Raw genomic sequence first — 20,905 nt, forward strand, 5'->3', positions numbered from 1 at the left:
GGGTAGACCACCTTCGCAGTAAGTGTTCTAGAGGTTCACTGAAGTAGCGGCGGTAGCAGTCAGTCAGTGTGGCGGTAATAAGTGGTAAAATCTTTATTGAAGTTTTTCGTTTAAAAAACATTTATTCAGCGGTCAGAGCTGCGGTTATATGCGGTTAAATCTCCATGATGTCTCCATGATAAATCTGCAGTGTGGGGGCCCCGTGTGGCTTCTACACACTTTCAAAATAATCCTTAAGTGGAGCAAATAGATGCCGGATGACCGGGACGCTCTATGACCTTCCCAAAAGCTGCTGTCTGGAGCAGCGGTTCATTTCTGAGACATCCGTATAGTGCGGGGGGAATCCAAAGACCCTTTCCATCTCCATTATATGTGGTAAAATCTTTATTGAAGTATTTTGGTGGAAAAACAAATTTCATTTAGCGTTCAACGCTGCAGTTACATGTGGTAAAATCTTTTGTGAATAATTTTGGTGGAAAAACAAATTTCCATATTTTCCATTATCTTCCTACTCTCTTCATTCTCATCCTCAACACACACACACACTGACTTGACCCCCCCCCCCCAGCTATATATATATATATATATTGTAGGAGAGTCCCCGGAATAATAATGGACGGACGATACGTGCCACCAGAGGTCCTGGCCTCGGTGGAGTAAGAACCGGATCATTGCGGTTACAGCGGCGAATGCTGCTGGCGCAGCGTGTCCGGGCCGGTTCTTACTGGGATCAGGTAAAGAGTGGGGGGGTGCCTGTTCCCGACGGCCAGCCCAGGTTTTTGGTGGAGCTGGGCCTTTAAAGAACCCAGCCTGCTGATGATGGGGGTGGGGTGTGTCTTGCTGAGCTGGAGATTTCCACAGACAGAGTGAGTGCTGGTGAAGGAGAGTCTGGGCGCAGCACACATTGAAGGATAGCCCTGGGACCTGTGGTGCTACGAGCCGAAGGGGCTCTGGCCTGAGGGAGACAAAGGCAGATAGCCTAGAAGCCTGCAGAACTGCTGTGGTCTGTCCAAAACAAGGTGACTCAAACCTGCTGTTTATTTTCTATGGAAGGACTTTTGTTCTATGCACTATGTGGATATGCACCTGTGTGGTCTGCACATTGCCTGTTATGCCGTTGGTGTGAATAAAGTCACAGTGTATCACAAAGACTGTCTATGATTGCCTCAATACTGCTGCCGCTACCGTAGCCTACCACGAGCACATCCCCACAATATATATATATATATATATATATATATATATATGTGGTGCCAGCATCACCTAGGGGCAAATAAAGGTAAATGACATTGCCAGCCTGTTTAAGGGAATTACAGCATGATACCACAATGCATTTGAAATGACATTTAGCAACAGTTTAAAGTGACCACATATAGCACATAGTGGGACACTGCATCTGGATCAGCCAGGATTTACACACACCAATGCCTGATGTATCAGACTAGATCATCCATGGTGCCACACCAACAAAAGAGACCGGTTTCTTCTGGCTACCTGCCTCAGCTACTATTCTGATGCTGTTACCCGCCTGATGGCACACATCTGATGCAAAGTGCTCCTTCTTTCACCCACCATCTTCAGCAGGTACTGGTATTGCCACCAACCTCCACAGTATGTCACCTTGCCACTCTGTGGCCTCTTCATGCTGCCGCCACAGCCATACTCTGTCATTGTGCCACTCTGTGGCCTACTCATGCTGCCGCCACCTCCACACTATGGCACCTTGCCACTCAGTGTGGATATGGCAGCAGCAGGAGGAGACCACAATGTCACCTTGCCACTCTGTGGTCTCCTCATGCTGCTGCCATCTGCACACTATGTCACCTTGCCACTCTGTGGTATCCTGCTGCTGCCATATCCACACGGTCACCTTGCTACTTTGTGGCTTCCTGTCTCCTGATGCTGATGCCATCTCCACATTATGTCACCTTGCCACTCTGTGGTCTCCTCATGCTGCTGCCATCTACAGACTCTGTCATTGTGCCACTTGGTGGCCTTCTTATGATGCTGATGCTGCAATCCGCCACCTCCACACTCATTGTGCCGCTCTTTCAAAGTGTTTTTCTTTTCGGTAATATTGATGGGTGACTGAAAAACTCCTTTTACTGTATAGACCGAATGACGTTGTGTGAGGTCGTGGGACATCTGAGTGTGTGAGGAAAATATATATTATGAAAGAACAAATATACAAAAAGTACATGAAAACAATGACAACCTCCTGATGCTGCCGCCACCTCCAGACTGTGTCATTGTGCCACTCAGTGGCCTCCTCATACTGCTTCCACCTCCAGACCCTGTAATTGGGCCACTCTGTAGTCTCCTCATTCTGCTTCCACCTCACCACTATGCCATAGGTCCACTCTGTGTACTTCTCATGCTGTTCCCACCCTCCCCACTTCATGACTGGTACACTATTTTGGCTTTCGGCCTGGCTGACATCATAATTTATTTGACCTTTCTTCTGATCTGCCAGAAGGAAGGAAAAATGAGACACACAAAGGATCCTGTCTGTGTAGCAGCTGTAAGGCCTGTATGGTCCTATCAGAATTGGCTTATAATTTGGTAGCCAAAAGCAGGAGTGGGTAGAAAACGCATAAGACATGTAACTATTCCATTCACGTGTCATCTCTGTTTTACATCCACTCCTGTTTTTTTGGGGCATTAGCAATACTGATGGATTATTGAGCAAATGCTGACCGAGTGAAGGCGTATGCTCCGCAGACGGGATCAGTTTTTTTGTGGGTTATTGTTCTGACAGATCAGAGGAAGGACTAATTAATCAGTGAAGTCAACAAAAAATTACTACTAACAAAGTCTCCACTCTGCAGGGGGGCTCTACTTGTATACGCATTTAATAGAACAGGTTCTGTTGAAATCGATGTGGAATCAGCTGGCGACTGTGTAAAAGGAGTGCGCTTCTTCTTGGCGCTAACATCGACCTGTAAGGCTGTGTTATTGCTTCAGTTATTTGGTTTGTTTTGGCCCCGTAACTGCCCAAATAAGTGAAGTGTGCAGTGATTCTAAGAGCGACACCTGTCCTCTGCATTTCATACGGACTCGCAGTATTATTTTACTACCAAAGCAGACTCCCTATGCATGTTACTACAAGGCACAGTGTTCTACACCCCTATAAAGGCTCTGTGTAGCCAGGAAATAGCCGTTTTCTAACGTAATTTGCTGCGAATATATTCGGATCGAATCAAGTTTTTCCTGGAAAATTTGTTGAATCTAATTTTTTAAAAATTCGCTCATCTCTGTTTAATACCAATTACCTATCCTCAGGATAGGTCATCAGTATCTGATTAGTGGGGGTCTGACACCTAGGACCCCCACGATCAGCTTTTCCTAGGCCAGTGACGACACATCCGTCAGTCACATGGCTTAGGCACACCTCAGCCACATAAAGGAGAATGGGGCTGAGCGCAATACCAAGCACAGTGATTATACTATGTAACCTGAGGATAGGTCATTAGTTATAAAATCTTGGAAAACCCTTTGAAGGGGTTGTAGCTTTTCACTATTGATGACCTGTTCTCAGGTTAGGTCATCAATATCAGATTGGCGGGGGTCTGACTCCCGGCACCCCCGCCATTCAGCTGTTCGAAGAGGAGGCAGTGCTGCCTTCTCTTCTCTATTTACTTGCTGAACACAGCAATTACAGTGGTGAGGAGGCGTAATTACTACTATGGCATCCCCATTCACTTCTATGGGCTGGCTCTGTCTGTTCAAGTGAATACTACAAAGCCGTCTCATAGAAGTGAATGGGGATGCCATACTTGTGATTACACCTCCTCACCACTGTAATTGCTGTGGCGAGCAGGTAAACTGAGCAGAGAAGGCAGCTCCCTTCTCTTCAAACAGCTGATAGGCGGGGGTGCCGATCTGATATTGATGACCTTTTCTGAAGATAGGTCATTAATAGTAAAAAAACTGCCAACACCTTTTAAGCCTTCTGTTTCATAGCTGTTTCAGTCTGTAGTGCTATGCAGGGTGAAGAGGGGATTTATGCTTCTTGGGAAATGGAGATTTATGTATATCTCCGTTTTCCATCCCTTCTATTCTATTCCTAGCATGTTGCCCTTGTTTCCCATATAACCCGAATATCCTGTGTATATTTACACCTCCTCCAGTCCTTCATATACCCCAGGAGCAACACACAACCCTCGCAGATACTTATATATAAAAATAGTTTACTGATAACCTAGAGATGACAAAGCAATGGACATCATACATAAAGATACAGATAACACAATACATAGAGGACACCACCACACACAGCCACCTCAGTTCCTGCCCACCCTGGATGCTAAGCAAATGTGGCTAATAATGTGTATGTATATACAGTATATCCAGAGTCCACCAGAGTCCAATATACAGTCTACTGCAGTGATGGCTAACCTTGGCACTCCAGCTGTGGTGAAACTACGACTACCAACATGCTCCATTTATTTCTATAGAGCTGGAGTTGTAGTTTTACCACAGCTGGAGTGCCAAGGTTAGCCATCACTGGTCTACTGCATCGGTCCCCAACTGCCGGGCCGCGGCCCAGGACCGGGCCCTGGAAGATTGTTTTTCGGGCCGCGGCAGTACAGAGGAGCGGAGACGTCCGTGATAGGTTAATGCTCTATGACGCACTGGCCGTTGCCAGGATCGGCCCTAGAGACTGTAGCCCTGGTGGACTGGCTGGTACCAGAGAGCGCGCAGACTTAGGGCTCATGTTCCGGTAAAATTCAAAGAGCTCTGTCCGGTGCTCTCAGCGGGAGTATGAGGCGGCTACGGGCAGCAGGTAACCAGTCAGACTATAGTGAGTTGGACAGGGGGCAGACAGCGAGGGTGACACATAACAGGTTCCTATCTCCTGTGCATCACTGAGTGTCGTTCCGCGATCTGCCCTGCCAATGTCGCCTCACATCTGTGATCCATCCATTACATGGGGGGGTGGGGTGGGGGGGGGGAGCAGCCGGCATGGTGATAGTGTCGAGTCGACACATGTGGAGGTCTGTCATCTGTGAACTTACCCTGAGCAGCAGACACATTGCGAAGAGACCGAGACTTGATGAATGGGCACTGATTATCTGTCTACACTGTATACTCTACAATGTAGACATCTGTAGGGTCACTTATTATTAATCTGAGGTACATGGTGCTATTACATTAGTATCCCCATGTACCTCAGATTAAAAGTAAGTGGCCCCAAGCACCTCAAAAAATAATCGGCTGACCAGCACCCCCTAAGCCACACCCCATAACCCCCCACCCCACCCGGTCCCTGGGAAAATTGTCGTCCGTGAAACTGGTCCTTGGTGCAAAAAAGGTTGGGGACCACTGGTCTACTGGATCTACTCTTCTAACCAACTCACATCCAGTACCTAACCATTAGTATATGTACACATAGAGACTCGTGCATAAACGGCATCTATTGGTAATACAATCGCCGACTACAAATATCTATATGTACACATATAAAGTCTACTGGCATATCATACTTGTATACATACCCACATACACACACATATAACTTAGCTTGCTCCTGAAGTGCTGTTGGTCCAGTGGGTGGCAGGAAGAGAGAGCCAGCCTCACTCCCAACTTTCACCTATATCTTGCTGTGTCCCAGCCCCCCACCATAGACTCCACCCTGTGACCACCCAAATATCTTCCCCCATCTCTTGGTCAAGAGGATGTTGTTCAACTGCCTTATGCTAACAAGGGACACAATGCTACTGGCCATACTGAATGGGTGAATACCACTGGGTCCAATTATTGGGCATATTTGTGTGGTCATCAGGATGAGGTTCTGGCTGAAAGCCATATTTCCCTTAACACAGGGTTACTCACCTTGCAAGAATGACAAGCATTCCAGTGCCATTGCTCCAGCGATCTGCCACATCCATTTTCTAGGCAAAGGGATGCTTTTGGTGCTGGTTCTAAGCCTCCTTTTCTTGGGTAGCAGTGTCACTTTGTTAGGCAGCCAGCAATAATGTTGGTTTTCCAGCTTTTTTACATTTAGCCTCCAATGTTTTGCCTGCTGATTTATGTTTATTCCCTTGCCTGGGTCTTGTTCCTGGATATTGCTTCCACCTTGCCCTTGATATATGTGGTTCTTCTCCTGGATCTCACCATGGGTTCCTTTCCTGACTATGCTTCTGTCTCAGCCTTTGGTTTGTCGCATCCTAACTGCTTTCTTCGTGACACTTGGCTCTATTCCAGACTATGTTACTACACTGTGAGCACTAGTTCCACCAGGATGACCATTTTGGAAAATGAGACCTGTGGAGCTTCCTGTTGCAATATCCATAGATCCTTGCATATGTTTAAGGTTGAAGGCTAGATGATTTATATTAAAGCATGTTGGGACAATGGGGAAGATCTGTATTTTTAATATTAATGTTACAGTGTATACAATAAATAGGAGTAGATGATCCAGAAATCAGGTCCTCAGTTTTAGGAGTGACAACACTAATAAGTGTGTACGTTTTTCAGCTGTACACATGTGGTACATTGTCATTTTTGGTCCCATGCAGGAATAACATCTTAAATATTGAAATAAAAGCATATATTTTAGTGGCCCAATAAAAGGCTGTGTCACTAGTGGGGCATTTTGACTTTTTGTGATACATTTATAATATTCTTCAGACCAAAGTTTGGACAATGTGCAGCTTTGGTGTTTTTGTGACATTTTTATAGACTGCTACAAGTATATTTTGGGAATTGTTCTGTCATATTAGATTGAGAGGCACATGGTCACTGTACTTTTATACAACTTTGCATAAATCAGTAGTACAGGCGAATCAAAGACATTTTATAATATACCTTATTAGAGAAAAATGCCTTGCTCTGGAGTTATCTTTATCATCTGTCCCCTCCCCCTTTTTCGCTCTGAAATTTGTGAGAAATCAATGTTGCGAGTCCAAGACCATTGCCTGCTAGCTGAAGGATCACATTACATGATCATGTAGGAAGGTGGAAGTGTAGAGAGAAACAAGCAGACAGAGGGAGGGATACACGATTCAGCAGCTATCACACCCCAATTGTTTTATTCACATCTATACTTCTCCGTATTTCTTTATAATGCCCTACATGGTGCTTCTGAGTGAAGTTGAGTCGGGATGCAGTCTTTTATCTCCACGTGTATTCTATGGACAGATGAGATTAGAGATACAATATACAAAATAAAAAACTGCCAAAAAATATGCTAGATGCAATTCATATGTTGTTGACTCGGATATTTTGCCTGGACATCCACGTCTTGGCTTTGGAATAGATGAATGGACTTCATTTCGTGTTCTTCCAACTGTCATGGCGCTCACATGATGCAATTTTTGCAATTTTCTTGGCCGAGATACCGCTATGAATGAGCTGGATGATGCCGTTTCTCTTTTCTTGGGAAATCTTCTTCATGGTTGCTCCTGGATTCGAACCAGTGACCTTTTGCTTGGCAATCAACCTAATAACACACTGCGCTATTAGGGAATGTGAGAACAGGCTGTAATTTGTAGTATACATTAATAGGGTTGTTTCGATACCAAAATTTTGATTTGGTTTCGATACCATAAAAAAGTATTGTGATACTCGATACCATTCAATACCACGCAAAAAAAATTAAAAAACTAAAAGCCGTGTGCATTCCGCATTTTATGGAACGTCCGGCCCATAATTGAACAGTCCTATCCTAATTTTTGGGGGGGCATAGGAGTTTTTTTTAATATATTTTAATAGTTGGACTTTTTAGATGTGGCGATATGTAATATGTTTAATTATTGTTTATATTTTATATGTAAAATTAGGAAAGGGGGCGATTTATACTTAATAATTTGGTGGGGTTTTTTTGTTTTTTTTTTATACTTTTTTTTTATTTAGAAACTATTGCACTTAGGGGCTAGATCTTTTAATCCCTTGTCCTGTTCACCATAATAGATCTCTATTAGGGTGAATAGGACTTCACACTGTCCCTGCTGCCCTGTGCACAGTACACACAGCAGCAAGGAGCTTCTCATGGCAGCCAGGGCTTTAATAGCGTCCTGGCTGCCATGGTAACCGATCGGAGCCCCAGGATTACACTGCTGTGCTCTGATCACAAGCTGCCACTGCCACCAATAAAGAGGGGACCCTGTGGCCACTGCCACCAATGACTAATACTGGGGGGGGTGCACTGCGCCACCGATAACTTTAATACTGGGGGAGGCGCACTGTGCCACCAATGAGAAGTAACCTTTAATACAGATACAGGAGGCAAGTACCTCTGGCACCAGCCTCCTGTATTTGTATTACAGGTTCATTATTATTGGTGACACAGTGGCCAGGCACCTGCTGTGCTGGCTGCTTGACTCTGGGGGAGGACACTCAGGAGGAGGAGGCCGCTGTCGCTGCCGTTCGCCTAGCTCACTAGCTCAGACGGCGCAGCAGTGTATTACCTCTCCCGTCCCGCCTCCTGCTTTAATTAATAGAGGCACATTCATTGGTGACAGTGGTGCGGGCAGCTTCAGAGCCCGCTCACTTCATTCGGCTCAGCGCGGCACATTTGAAGCTGTAGTGGATGGTAAGATATGGAGCCTGAAAGTCAAAAGTTCCAAACCCTTTTTCTCGTTAGTGTAATTGCCAGATATTGTGCTGCCATTCACGTATATACATATGGAAGCCTATTCTGAAACTCCATCTGAAAGTTTAGGTTCACCTTTATACCAGGTTTCTGTGTGGTTAATCCCAGCTTGGTCCTTGTTGGTCGCTCTAAGGCAGGGGTGGGGAACCTTTTCTGCTGCCGGGGGCCATTTGGATATTTGTAACATCGTTTGCGGGCCATACAAAATTCTCAACTTAAAAATGTGACTGCTGTATTTGGTCAAATATATAACTAACTTAGGGGTAAGTTACAGAAATAGTGCTGCTTTATTTTTGCAGCACAGAATGGCGCCTGCACTATATATACAGTATCTCATATAGTACAGGCGCCATTTTGACCACACTGTCCCTGCCTCTTTCTTCACAATTGTCCCTGCCTTTGTCCCTTTCCCAGCCTCAGATCTGACCCCCACCTCCATCAGCCTGAAATCATCCTATCAGACCCCCCTTGCCTACATCAACCTCAGATCAGACTCCCATCAGACCCCCAGCCTCAGATCAGACTCTCATCAGACCCTCGCCAGCTTGAGATCACACCCCCATATGACCTCCTAACCTCAGATCAGCCCCCATCAGACCCTCCCCAACCTCAGATCAGCCCCCATCAGACCCTCCCCAACCTCAGATCAGCCGCATCAGACTCTCCCCAGCCTCAATAAGACCCATGCTGGAGAGGTTTCGTGAACCTCAAAGGCTTGGGTTTTGCTGGAATTGAGGTGGTTCCACAGATTAAACAAGGAGGCGATAGGGATCGCCTCTTATTTCAAAAAGAAGTGCGATGGATAATTTGCACAGATGCCATTGGACCCCTAGGTCTAAATGATCGAAATGATCTCAGTGTATTCATTTGAAATGTTCGTATTGTTTTGATTGATTTTCAATTGTATACGCACACAGGTGTTGCCTATATTTGCGATTGAGTATCACATACCCCACATGGGGTTAACCTCACACTCCTTTTTAAGTAGGCTGGCACACCTGACTGCATCATTCAGGTAGCCGGAAGAAGCACAAGGGTACGAAACGGCCATCGCTTCCGCACACCGCTCAGGAGGTTTTTATTTCAAGTAAAAGGCTTATCCGCCCCAGCCCTGTATAAGCATGTACCTGTTATCGCAATAAAGTGATGATACGTTGATACTCTGCAATTGGTGAGTGCCGCTGATTTCCTTCCTCTCTTGATGGTACTCTCCCCAGCCTCAGATCAGGCCCCCAGCCTCAGACCAGACCCTCCCCAGCCTCAGACCAGACCCTCCCCAGCCTCAGACCAGACCCTCCCCAGCCTCAGACCAGACCCTCCCCAGCCTCAGCCTCAGACCAGACCCTCCCCAGCCTCAGACCAGACCCTCCCCAGCCTCAGACCAGACCCTCCCCAGCCTCAGACCAGACCCTCCCCAGCCTCAGACCAGACCCTCCCCAGCCTCAGACCAGACCCTCCCCAGCCTCAGACCAGACCCTCCCCAGCCTCAGACCAGACCCTCCCCAGCCTCAGACCAGACCCTCCCCAGCCTCAGACCAGACCCTCCCCAGCCTCAGACCAGACCCTCCCCAGCCTCAGACCAGACCCTCCCCAGCCTCAGACCAGACGCTCCCCAGCCTCAGACCAGACCCTCCCCAGCCTCAGACCAGACCCTCCCCAGCCTCAGACCAGACCCTCCCCAGCCTCAGATCAATAGATCATCCCCAATAAGACCTCATATCAGACATTTAAAATAAATAAATAAACTTAACTCTCCAGCTGCTGATGGTGCTACCACTTGGCAGATTAACTTATCATCCCTGGTTTTCTTCCCACCACGCTGTACTGTGACCTGACAGCGCACAGTGTCAGGTCATAGTGCCCGTCAACTTGCACTACGTCTTGGCGCTGTATGTGTCAGGACACAGTGCAGGGCTGGAAGTAGACCAAGGAAGGTGAGGAAAGCCAGTGCAGTTCTCGCTCCCAGGGAAAAAGCATTTTCTGTAGTTCTGGTGACGAACCGGGCTCTCCACAGGGCTGCCAGGAAGCCCGGTGACGTCACTGGCACTGATGGGTGGGCTTTTTAGCGCTGTCCTAGCCAGTAAAACGGCTAGGGCAGCGCTGAAGCACGCCCATCAGAGCCTCTGCTTGGCAGTGTGTTATTGTAAACAAAAGAACCTGTGCCCTGCGCGATCGAGCAACAGGGCAAGGGAGCGCATTGGAGCATGAGATGCTCCAATGCTAACATCAGGGGGGCTGCCTGTGTGAAAATATGGGTAAGTCCGGGTTCAGCTATAAACCCCGACAACCCCTTTAACTGTTTGAAGGATTGCCTTTACATTTCCATATGCTGTTTCAGTTTTCGGTTTGTTTTCCATCTATGTTGTATTTAGTGAACAATTTCCATTTATTTCAGCTCTATTGGATCTTATTTTGCTGCAGCAGTAAAGGATAGGAAAAGCAGTCATGTCAAGGTTTCCTTTTATGTATTGTGTGCACCATACGAACAGATTTATTCTGTAACTGTGCGTTATTCTAAATTGGTCTGACATAACGGACAGGCTTTTTCGGTATTACATCCTTCTGTGCATAACGCTCCAATTTCATGTTTGACTTTACAGCCTGAAGCATGGTGATTGCCTCACATTCCTGCTCGTGTACAGCAGCTTCGTGTTTACTATTGCACTTGAAAAATTAAACTGCCTTTTTATATAGTTTATATATAGTTTTTTTTAATGATTTTTTCCAGTACATAATGCTACTAATGCAGGTGAACTAGATACTGAAGATGACACTCGGATGTACATGTTGAAGAGGGGAAGGTCTCATAACAAAAAATGAACTAGCAGTAGAACGTTTCTCCACGCTCATTGTCAGATCCTGTAGGAATTGGAGGTACACTTTAAGGGCTTGTTTACACGACCGTATGGCTTTTTCAGTGTTTTGTGGGCTGTTTTTAACGGATCCGTTTTTCAGTTTTTTTTGTTTCAGTAGTGTTTCCGGTTCCATTCTGTTTTTCCGTTCGGTTTTTATGAATGGCATATACAGTATATAGTAATTAGATAGACAAAATTGGGCTGGGCATAAAACTTTTGGTTCCGCAAAAACGGAATGGATACGGAAGACATACGGAGTACATTCCTTATGTGTTCCTTTTTTTTTTTTTTTTTGCTGACCCATTGAAATGAATGGTTAAGTATAAGTAACGCATACTGAAATAAAAAAAAAAGGCCAGTATACTGAACACAAAAATCCTTCGTGTGCATGAGCCCCAAGGCTGAGTTCACACCACTGTTCAGCTTTCCATTGTTCTGATCCATCAGAAGAACAGAAGAAAAAAATGCTTTATATTGAGCATCAGTTATGATCAGTAATCACATACAAAATATAAGAAACAGAACTGGATCGCACATCCTCAATACTATGCTTTTATCTAACTGCTTCTCAGTGTAATTTATCGTATACCTACCCCTATGCTGCATACTGTACATGAGGCATTAGTATACAATTTGATCAAAAAGCATAGGCCCACTCACCGCGACAAGGTTGCCTCTTCGAATGGGACCCTATTCTCGTTAACTACTTTCCCCAGATATTCTTATGGTATGTAATGACTCAACCAGTGGCGTACATAGAGAAGAAAGGGCCCCATAGCAAGGATCAATCAGACCTCCCACACAGGACAGAGGGGTTTCCGTCTAAACCCCTTTCAATGACCCTTGGGCCATTTTTTCCACTGCATTCATTTGCTAAAATAGCTGTAGGCTCTCCGGGCATGCTGGGAGTTGTAGTTTTGCAACAGCAGGAGGTCCGCAGGTTGGGCATCCCTGATTTAGAGGGTAGAGTCCTGACCAAGTTTTCACCCCCTTGGGCCCATAGCAGTCACATGGTCTGCCGCTATGATAGTTACCCCCCTGGCCTCCATTGTTTAGAAAACAATATAGCTACAGTATATACTTCTAGGAATTTAAACATAGGAATAAATGAAAGGCATCTGGACCCCTTCGCTATGATGTCACCACACCTGCATGAGGGGAGGAAGGGAAGGACTGGGTATGTTCACAATATTTTCCTAGGGTTTCTTGTAGGTATTTTATTTTCACATTTAGAAATACCCATTGTTCCTATGTGATGTTTTTTGTGCCAAGTGTTAATTGTAGTAAATAGAATTTTAAAAATCATGTTTATTAAATGCAGTAAGGCTACTTTCACACTAGCGCTTGATCGGATCCGTTCAGAACGGATCCGATCATATTAATGCAGACGGAGGCTCCGTTCAGTACGGATCCGTCTGCATTAATAACTTAGAAAATTTTCTAAGTGCGCAAGATGCCTGAGCGGATCCGTTCAGACTTTCAATGTAAAGTCAATGGGGGACGGATCCGCTTGAAGATTGAGCCATATGGTGACCTCTTCAAGCGGATCCGTTCCCATTGACTTACATTGTAAGTCTGAACGGATCCGCTCGCCTCCGCACGGCCAGGCGGACAGCTGAACGCTGCAAGCAGCGTTCAGCTGTCCGCCTGGCCGTGCGGAGGCGAGCGGAGCGGAGGCTGAACGCCGCCAGACTGATGCAGTCTGAGCGGATCCGCTCCATTCAGACTGCATCAGGGCTGGACGGAGGCGTTCGGGTCCGCTCGTGAGCTCCTTCAAACGGAGCTCACGAGCGGACCGACGAACGCTAGTGTGAAACTAGCCTTAAAAGGCCTGTGTAATGTCTCTGCATGGATTTACATAAAAGCAGCTTTTCTGTTAGAGAAACCGTCCTATCACATTTCTGTTTTTGTGCATATTACTTATTTGGTGTATTAAAAATGCTTGAGGCTGTGTATATTACTTATTACATTTCTATCATCCGCTTAGAGGATGGAAAAATGATGTGAATATACCCTAACACTTGTATATATTGCCATGAATTTGCCACTGATTTGCAAAAAATAAAAAATCTGAATGTGCCATTTAGGAAAATTGTAAAAACTAATACTATGTCTGCGAATAATTAAAGGGGTGATCCATGAAAAGATATTTATGACTTAACCTAAGGATAGGTCATTAGTATGAGATCTGCAGGGGTGCGATCAGCTGTTAGAAGAAGTCCTAAGTGCTGCACCCAGTGACCTCACTGTACATCGGTCACCTGGCCTAGTTGCAGCAAAGCCCCATTCAAGTCAATGGGGCTGAGCTGCAATACCAAGCGCTGCCACTATACGATGTACGGCGCTTTCCTTGGACGGCTGCCGGGAGCCTGTATCGGTCACCAGCACTTCGGTGAGCACCGTGGCTTCCTGAAACAGCTGATCGGCAGAGATGTTAAGTCATTATCATGTCCTAGATAATCCCTTTAAGATTATAAACATTTACATGACAGGTTCTCTTTAAAAACCTACAATTACCTCCTCGTCCTATGTATCTGCAGAATGTAGAATGTGTTTACAGTGCGGAAGGGGAAGATTAACGATGTCTTGGTGAATTCTCAGTCTTGTAAAAGCGGCATGCATAAGTTACTACAACTTCTAGTACATCAAACGCGACCTTGTTGGAGAAGTGAACCTGTGTTGGAGATTGTGGACAGCTGAAGGCAGTGCCTAAGAAATGAACATTTTTAGATATTGAGAAATGTTCTTTCCTTTTTTCTCGGATGCTTCTAGCTTAACATAAAATGAATCAATGTGGTTTAGTAGAAAGGAGCGATAAGACTATTCTAAGAAGTACTTCTCTGCATTCATAATAAAATCTGCCACTTTTTTATAGACAGTTGTTTAGAACAGAATGGAAACCTAGATGATCAGATATTATCCACCCTAACTCTTAAAGGGGTTATCCCATCATTAATGTAAAAAAATGAAAATCAGGCATCATATAGTACATGACAATCTCCTTCTAACAAAGCTAGAACCAGCCCTGCACCTCACATGGATCCAGAGAGGTCCCCATTCATTGCTCCAATTCTTCTGCTAGATTGTCTTCAGCCTGGCAGCTCAGGGGGAATGTCCTTTCTGCTGTAGCTTTTTCCCTGTCTTGCCACAGCTTCTAACAGTATATATGGCTGGTGGCAGTTAAAGATTTAAAGGGGTTCTGCAGTTTGTTTAAACTGATGATCTATCAGTTGGATAGATCATCAGCATCTGATCGGCGGGGGTCCTACACCCAGGACCCCTGCCGATCAGCTGTTTCAGAAGGCAGCGGCACGGCCTTCTCACTGTTTACCGCAGGCCCAGTGACGTCACGACTAGTATCACCTGGTCTGGGCGAGGCTAAGCTCTGTTCACTTGACTAGAGCTTTGCCCCGCCCAGGCCAGTTGATACTAGTCGTGACGTCACTGGGCCTGTAGTAAACAGTAAGAAGGCCGTGGCGCTCCTGGAGCGCAGCTGCCTTCTCAAACAGCTGATCGGCAGGGGTCCCGGGTGTCGGACCCCCTCCGATCAGATGCTGATGATTTATCCAGAGGATAGATCATCAGATTAAACAAACTGCAGAACCCCTTTAAACTGAGCGTGTGCGACCAGCATAGTGAGGTGGACCAGAAATAAGGAAAACAACAAACAGCAGGTGGCGCTGTACAGATACATTTCATTGAATAGCTCACCGGCTATACTAAATTTTCAATCATATGCAATTACAAAAGTATTCAGATCCAGGTGCTATTTCAAAAATATAGAATGGTTAGATAGTAAACCAGGAAAGTCCGTCATTTACGGTCAGGTACATTTTGCGTTGGTAACCTGAGAGAAAATCCGAAGACGTAAAATAAAGAGTCATTTTTCCACTCATGCGTTTCACACTATGACTAAGGCCACTGTGACTTCTTTATCTTGCTTCTACATCTGCAGATTTTACTTTGTTTCTAATAAAGAAATATATTTTATGAGATCTTGGATGCTGAACTTTTTCTTGCTTACCTGGTTTTTGCCTAGGGTTATGTTCACATAGAGCAGGTTTGCTGTAGATTTTACCTGCTGATTTCAAACTTGAATGCAGTACAAGTCAATGGTGTGTCCAAAACCCCTCTCACACATTGGGGAAAAATCAATGGGAATGTGTCACCATGAGCAATAGACAGTAGGGGACCTCATTGACTTCTATGGGAGAGTTTTCTAGGTCAGGAGGGAGTAGATAAGCTTTGATATCACCTATTTTGAATGATGGGTCCTCTGTTATCTGCACATATAGGTGATATTTGTCATTCTAATCCTGTCTGCAATGATATGCAGATAACTGCAGTAAAGTGATCTTTACAGAGTAAGAAGTGGTGCCTATTATTAGGATTAGTGACCAGTGTGAAAATTGTAGGGTTTTAGGAATTTTTAAAATACAGAGAGTGACATGACAATTTAATAATATCACCAAAAATTACTTAAATAAGTAACTCAAAGCCTTGTTGCACTCTGCATGTGCTATTCAGTGCTGGAAGTAAGGTTCCCACCCCATATGACACATGTAAAGTGGACTTCAGCACAAGATGTTTTAGTGCAATTCAATCCTTGTTTATTAAATTAGTTCTGTGGCTGTAATATCCTGACGTTTCGGCCGAATGGCCTTCTTCAGACTGATGCCGCTAGTGTTGAGGGGTAGAGTAAGAAAAGTGACAAAAGTGATAGGCAGACAGCGTGTGACGCTGTGTGTAAAGGCGAAGTTGTTTTTTTGCTTTTGTATTTACAGACAGCATCACGCGCTGTCTACCTATAGCGCTGTCACTTTTTTTTACTCTACCCCTCAACACTAGCGGCATCAGTCTGAAGAAGGCCATTCGGCAAAAACGTCAGGATATTACAGCCACAGAGCTAATTTAATAAACTACAATTTACTTGCACTTAAACATCTTGTGCTGAAGTCTACTTTACATGTTAAATTAAATAAATAAAAGGAGATGCTGGATTAAGGAGACCAGCTCTGTGTGGAGACTAGTGGCAGTACTCCATGGGAAAATAATATGCAAAGACATTTCTCTGGGAGAAAGGGAACAGTTTGGCTAATGCCACCTTCGAGAAGCGGCTCCCTAAGAGTTAATAGCCAAGCTATATATCCATCTGCAGACCCTTATGGGGTGTTTGTCCCCGATCAGTGTAAAGTAGGGTTCTGACTGGCTGAGGTGAGATGACTTGGATGCAGCTTAGGGAAGGTGATGGCTTTCCATAAAGGGCTTTTCCCCCTCGCCTATGACAGCACCCATGGAGAGACCGCCTCCTACTCCTCTGGACAGGAACCAGAAACAGATTCTGTTTCCTGTTCTAAGGGGACAGGAGGGAGTTCGGAAACAGACAGGATAGATGGACCTGCGGGTGCCCCGGCTGTTTAATAGTGTGTATGGAGGGCTTACTTGTGCGGAGTAAGTCTCCTTTAGGAGCCGCTGCGAAGTCTGGGCCTCTTTCTCCCTTCTCCCGGCTCCCCTCCTCGGCCCAGGGGGTTGTTTTAGAAACCTTCCCGTATTCTGCGGACCTCTTCGGCTGTGTCGCATGTCCAGCTGTCTGCACTGCACAGACTGCTGGCCACAGGTTGCCTGTGATTGGTTTTTGCTACCCTCACCTGCGTATTTGGATATTGACTATTGTGTGTTTTGACCTCAGCTAGTTTTGACCTCGACCCTGTGACCTTCTTGGATTTGACATGACCTGGATTGTATTGAACTTGTTTTCCCCTTCTCCCTGTGTACCTACGTGACTTCCTGCCCTTGACCTTTTGCTTCCTTGACTCTGTTACGGTTTTCTCCTTCCTCTTTAGGCCCCTGCACGTATCTAAGCTAGGGACCGCCGCCAAGTTGTACGCCGTCAGTTAGGACGGGCTGTGTAAGTAGGTAGGGACAGAGGTGCGGCTGGAAAACAGGGCTGCACTCTTCCCTTCCTACGTAACAGTTACCCTCTGCTTGGCCAAAGCCCCTGTGCCAAGCTGAGCAAGTTAATGGAGGAGGAAGGTCCGTTTCTGATGGGCAGCATCAAGCAGATGATCCAGGAGGAGGTTAAGGAGTCTGTTAGCAGTCTGCTAAAAAGCCGCCCTAGTACCTCTGCAGCTGCATCTAATCCTCCCTCTAGCGACAGTGATGTGCGTTCTGGATTGGAGGAAGAGGGAGAATGTCTTTCCTTAAATTAATCCTCTGATGACTAAGCCGCTGGTAAGCCGCTTTTTTATACAGAAAACATTAATACCCTAGTAAAAGTAGTAATAGCTACTATGGGGGTTAGATGACCAAAAGCCTCCGCAATCTGTTTAGAACTCTGTTTAAAGGTCTTGGCCCTAAGAAAACAAAAGTCTTTGATGTGCATAAAAATATTCAGGCTGTTATTGCTAAAGAATGGAAAAAGCCTGACAGGAAGTTTTTTATACCCTCCTCTGTTAAGCGTAAATACCCTTTTGGGTAGGAGATGACTACCTCTTGGGATAGAGCCCCAAAGCTAGATGCCACGGTTGCCAAAATAGCTAAAAAAGCTGCGCTTCCGTTTCAGGATATGGGTTCTTTAAAAGACCCAACGGATAGAAGGGCAGACATTTATTTAAAGAAAAATTGGGAAGCCTTGGCGGGGGCCTTTAAACCAGCTATTGCCGCTACTTCGGTAACTAGATCCCTTAAGGCATGGATGAAGTTTAACCGGGAGGTTTTCAGGGGAAGAGAAAGATCTAGACAATATGCAGGAGCAGCAAAAAAGTCCAAGGGGTTTCTTTTTTTCAGGGCAGAGGCTTTAAAAAATCAGCCCCAATGACGCCAGGCCTCCAGTGGGTGGTCTGTCATCTGTCTCGCTTCTTAAGTCAGTGGCAAAAAATCTACAAGAGCCCATGGATAAATGCAATTATAAAAGAGGGCTTAAAATGTAATTTTCAGACGCTGGTGAGATGATGGCTCCATATCTAGATGATTTTCTTACCTGGTTGAGAGAGGTTTTGGAGAAACTAGTATGGGAGATAAACATAGAAAAGTCTAGTTTGCAACCGAGTCAAAGGTGCAGTTTGTTGGGTTTGATCCTAGATTCAAAGTCCCAAACGTGTCTGTTGCCCTTACACAAAGCACTGTTGATATTATCAAAGATTCAGAACCTTCTTTCTTGGCAGGTAGTTTCCCTAAAGGGAGCCAAGTCTGTGCTGGGGCTCAAGACTGCTGCGATTCCGGGAGTGGAATGGGCTCAGTACCACTGAAGGCCCCTGCTGCTTCAGATTTTGGAAGTTTGGTACAGGCATACTCTCTGTTTCAGCTATCATCCCAGATGTTGCTTTCTCTGGAGTGGTGGATAAATCTTCAAATTCTACTGACACAGAGCTGCATATAGAGTCTCTGCTACTGCAGGGGACCTGAGACTTCGGGTGCTGTGCCTAGTCTCAAAATTTCAGAGAACTGAATGCTATCAGATTAGCGTTGACTCAGTCTTAAGATGATCAGGGGCAGGAATGTCAGGATCTATTCAGACAATATGACAGCAGTTGCATATATCAACAAGCAGGGTGGTACCAGAGCTCAGAGTCTGATGGCCCTAAGACTACAGATTTTCAGACTAGAGGAGGATTCTCTCTAATCTCTTTCTGCAGTACATCTAAAAGGGGTAGACAACGTAGAAGCAGATTTCCTTAGCCGTCATCATCTTTTGCAGAGCAAATGGTCCCTAGATCAGGGGGTTTTCAATAAAATTTCGGCCTTATGGGGCTTCCCGGAAATAGACTTCTTTGCCACCAGGTCAAACGGAAAGGTGGGGGTTTATTTTCTCTGTCACCGAAGGATGTAGATGCGATAGCTCAGTCCTGGAGAAGGGGTCTTCTTTATGCCTTCCCTCCTCTGAAGCTGTTGCCAAGAGTTCTCAAAAAGATCAAGGAAGATTGTGCTATGGTTATAGTGATAGCCCCATTTTGGCCAAGGAGTGTGTGGTTTTCAGAGCTCCGCAAAATGTTGATCGGCGCCCCCTAGGTTCTTCCAGTTTTCCGGGGTCTTTTAGCTCAGGTACCAATCCTTGACCCAGAAGTGGAGAGTCTTCATCTGACTGCCTGGCTTTTGAGAGGGAAATTTTAAAAAGAAGGGTTCTCTCTGAGGAGGTTATCACTACTCTGTTCCCGAGTCATAAGAAGGTCACTTCTGAGATTTATTTGAGAATTTGGAGGGCTTTCTGCAGATTTGCCAATAGACCAGTGGATGTTCTGGAGGCTCCAGATATTTCTCTTGAATTAGATGTCCTGCAGGAAGGTTGGAGGAAAAAACTTAGACCTAGCACTTTAAAGGTGCAGATCTCAGCCTTAAGTGCCTTATTTGAATTTAAATTAGCGGGTCATCCCTGGGTGAAGAGACTGCAGTAATCCCCAGTTTGCAGAAATAGGATCCCTTGGGATGTAAACTTAGTTCTTTCAGCCCTGATGTCAGATGCCTTTGAGCTGATAGACAGCATTTCTCCTAGGATGCTCTCCCTAAAGCTGGCCTTTCTTCTAGCTATTATTCTGCTAGAAGGGTTAGATGGCTGCTCTTTCCATTGACCAGCCTTACTTAAAGATCTCGGAGGATTGGGTGGTTATTTCTCCTGATCCTCCTTTTTTGCCAAAGGTGTCTTCCTCTTTTCACCGTTTCCAAGAGTTAGTTATTCCCTCCTTCTGGACTTCTCCAAAAAATGAGAACGAAGTTCCATTGTTTAGACGTGAGGAGATGTTTAATTCAATATCTGCAAGTCATACAGATAAAAAATTAGATTACACTTACCGGTAATCATATATTTTTTTTGAGCCTATGACAGCACCCGGCAAATTCCCCCCCCCCCCCCCCAAAAAAAAATAAATAAATAAAGATTATTAAAATAAAATATATACAGTACAGACAAAGTTTGGACACACCTTCTCATTCAAAGAGCCTATGACAGCACCCATGGAGAGACAGCCTCCTACTCCTCATGACAGCAAACAGGAACCAGAAACCGCTTTGAAATAGGGACCACCCTCTCCACCTCTAGTCCTTTTCCAAAAACTAAGACACATAAGAATATATATATATATATATATATATATATATATATATATATATATATATATATATATATATATATATACAGACGTGGACAAAATTGTTGGTACCCTTTGGTCAATGAAAGAAAAAGTCACAATGGTCACAGAAATAACTTTAATCTGACAAAAGTAATAATAAATTAAAATTCTATAAATGTTAACCAATGAAAGTCAGACATTGTTTTTCAACCATGCTTCAACAGAATTCTGTAAAAAAATAAACTCATGAAACAGGCATGGACAAAAATGATGGTACCCCTAACTTAATATTTTGTTGCGCAACCTTTTGAGGCAATCACTGCAATCAAACGCTTCCTGTAACTGTCAATGAGACATCTGCACCTCTCAGCAGGTATTTTGGCCCACTCCTC

At 45.0% G+C, this 20,905-nt stretch overlaps 1 protein-coding gene across 1 annotated transcript in view; it reads left to right on the forward strand.

Annotated features, from left to right (window-relative positions):
• Positions 1 to 20,905, forward strand: part of TUSC3 (tumor suppressor candidate 3) — a 328,869-nt gene that overhangs the window by 70,452 nt on the left and 237,512 nt on the right. The window lies entirely within an intron of this gene.

Source organism: Bufo gargarizans, chromosome 1 (genome assembly GCF_014858855.1).
Source record: "Bufo gargarizans isolate SCDJY-AF-19 chromosome 1, ASM1485885v1, whole genome shotgun sequence".
Lineage (NCBI taxonomy): Eukaryota > Metazoa > Chordata > Amphibia > Anura > Bufonidae > Bufo > Bufo gargarizans.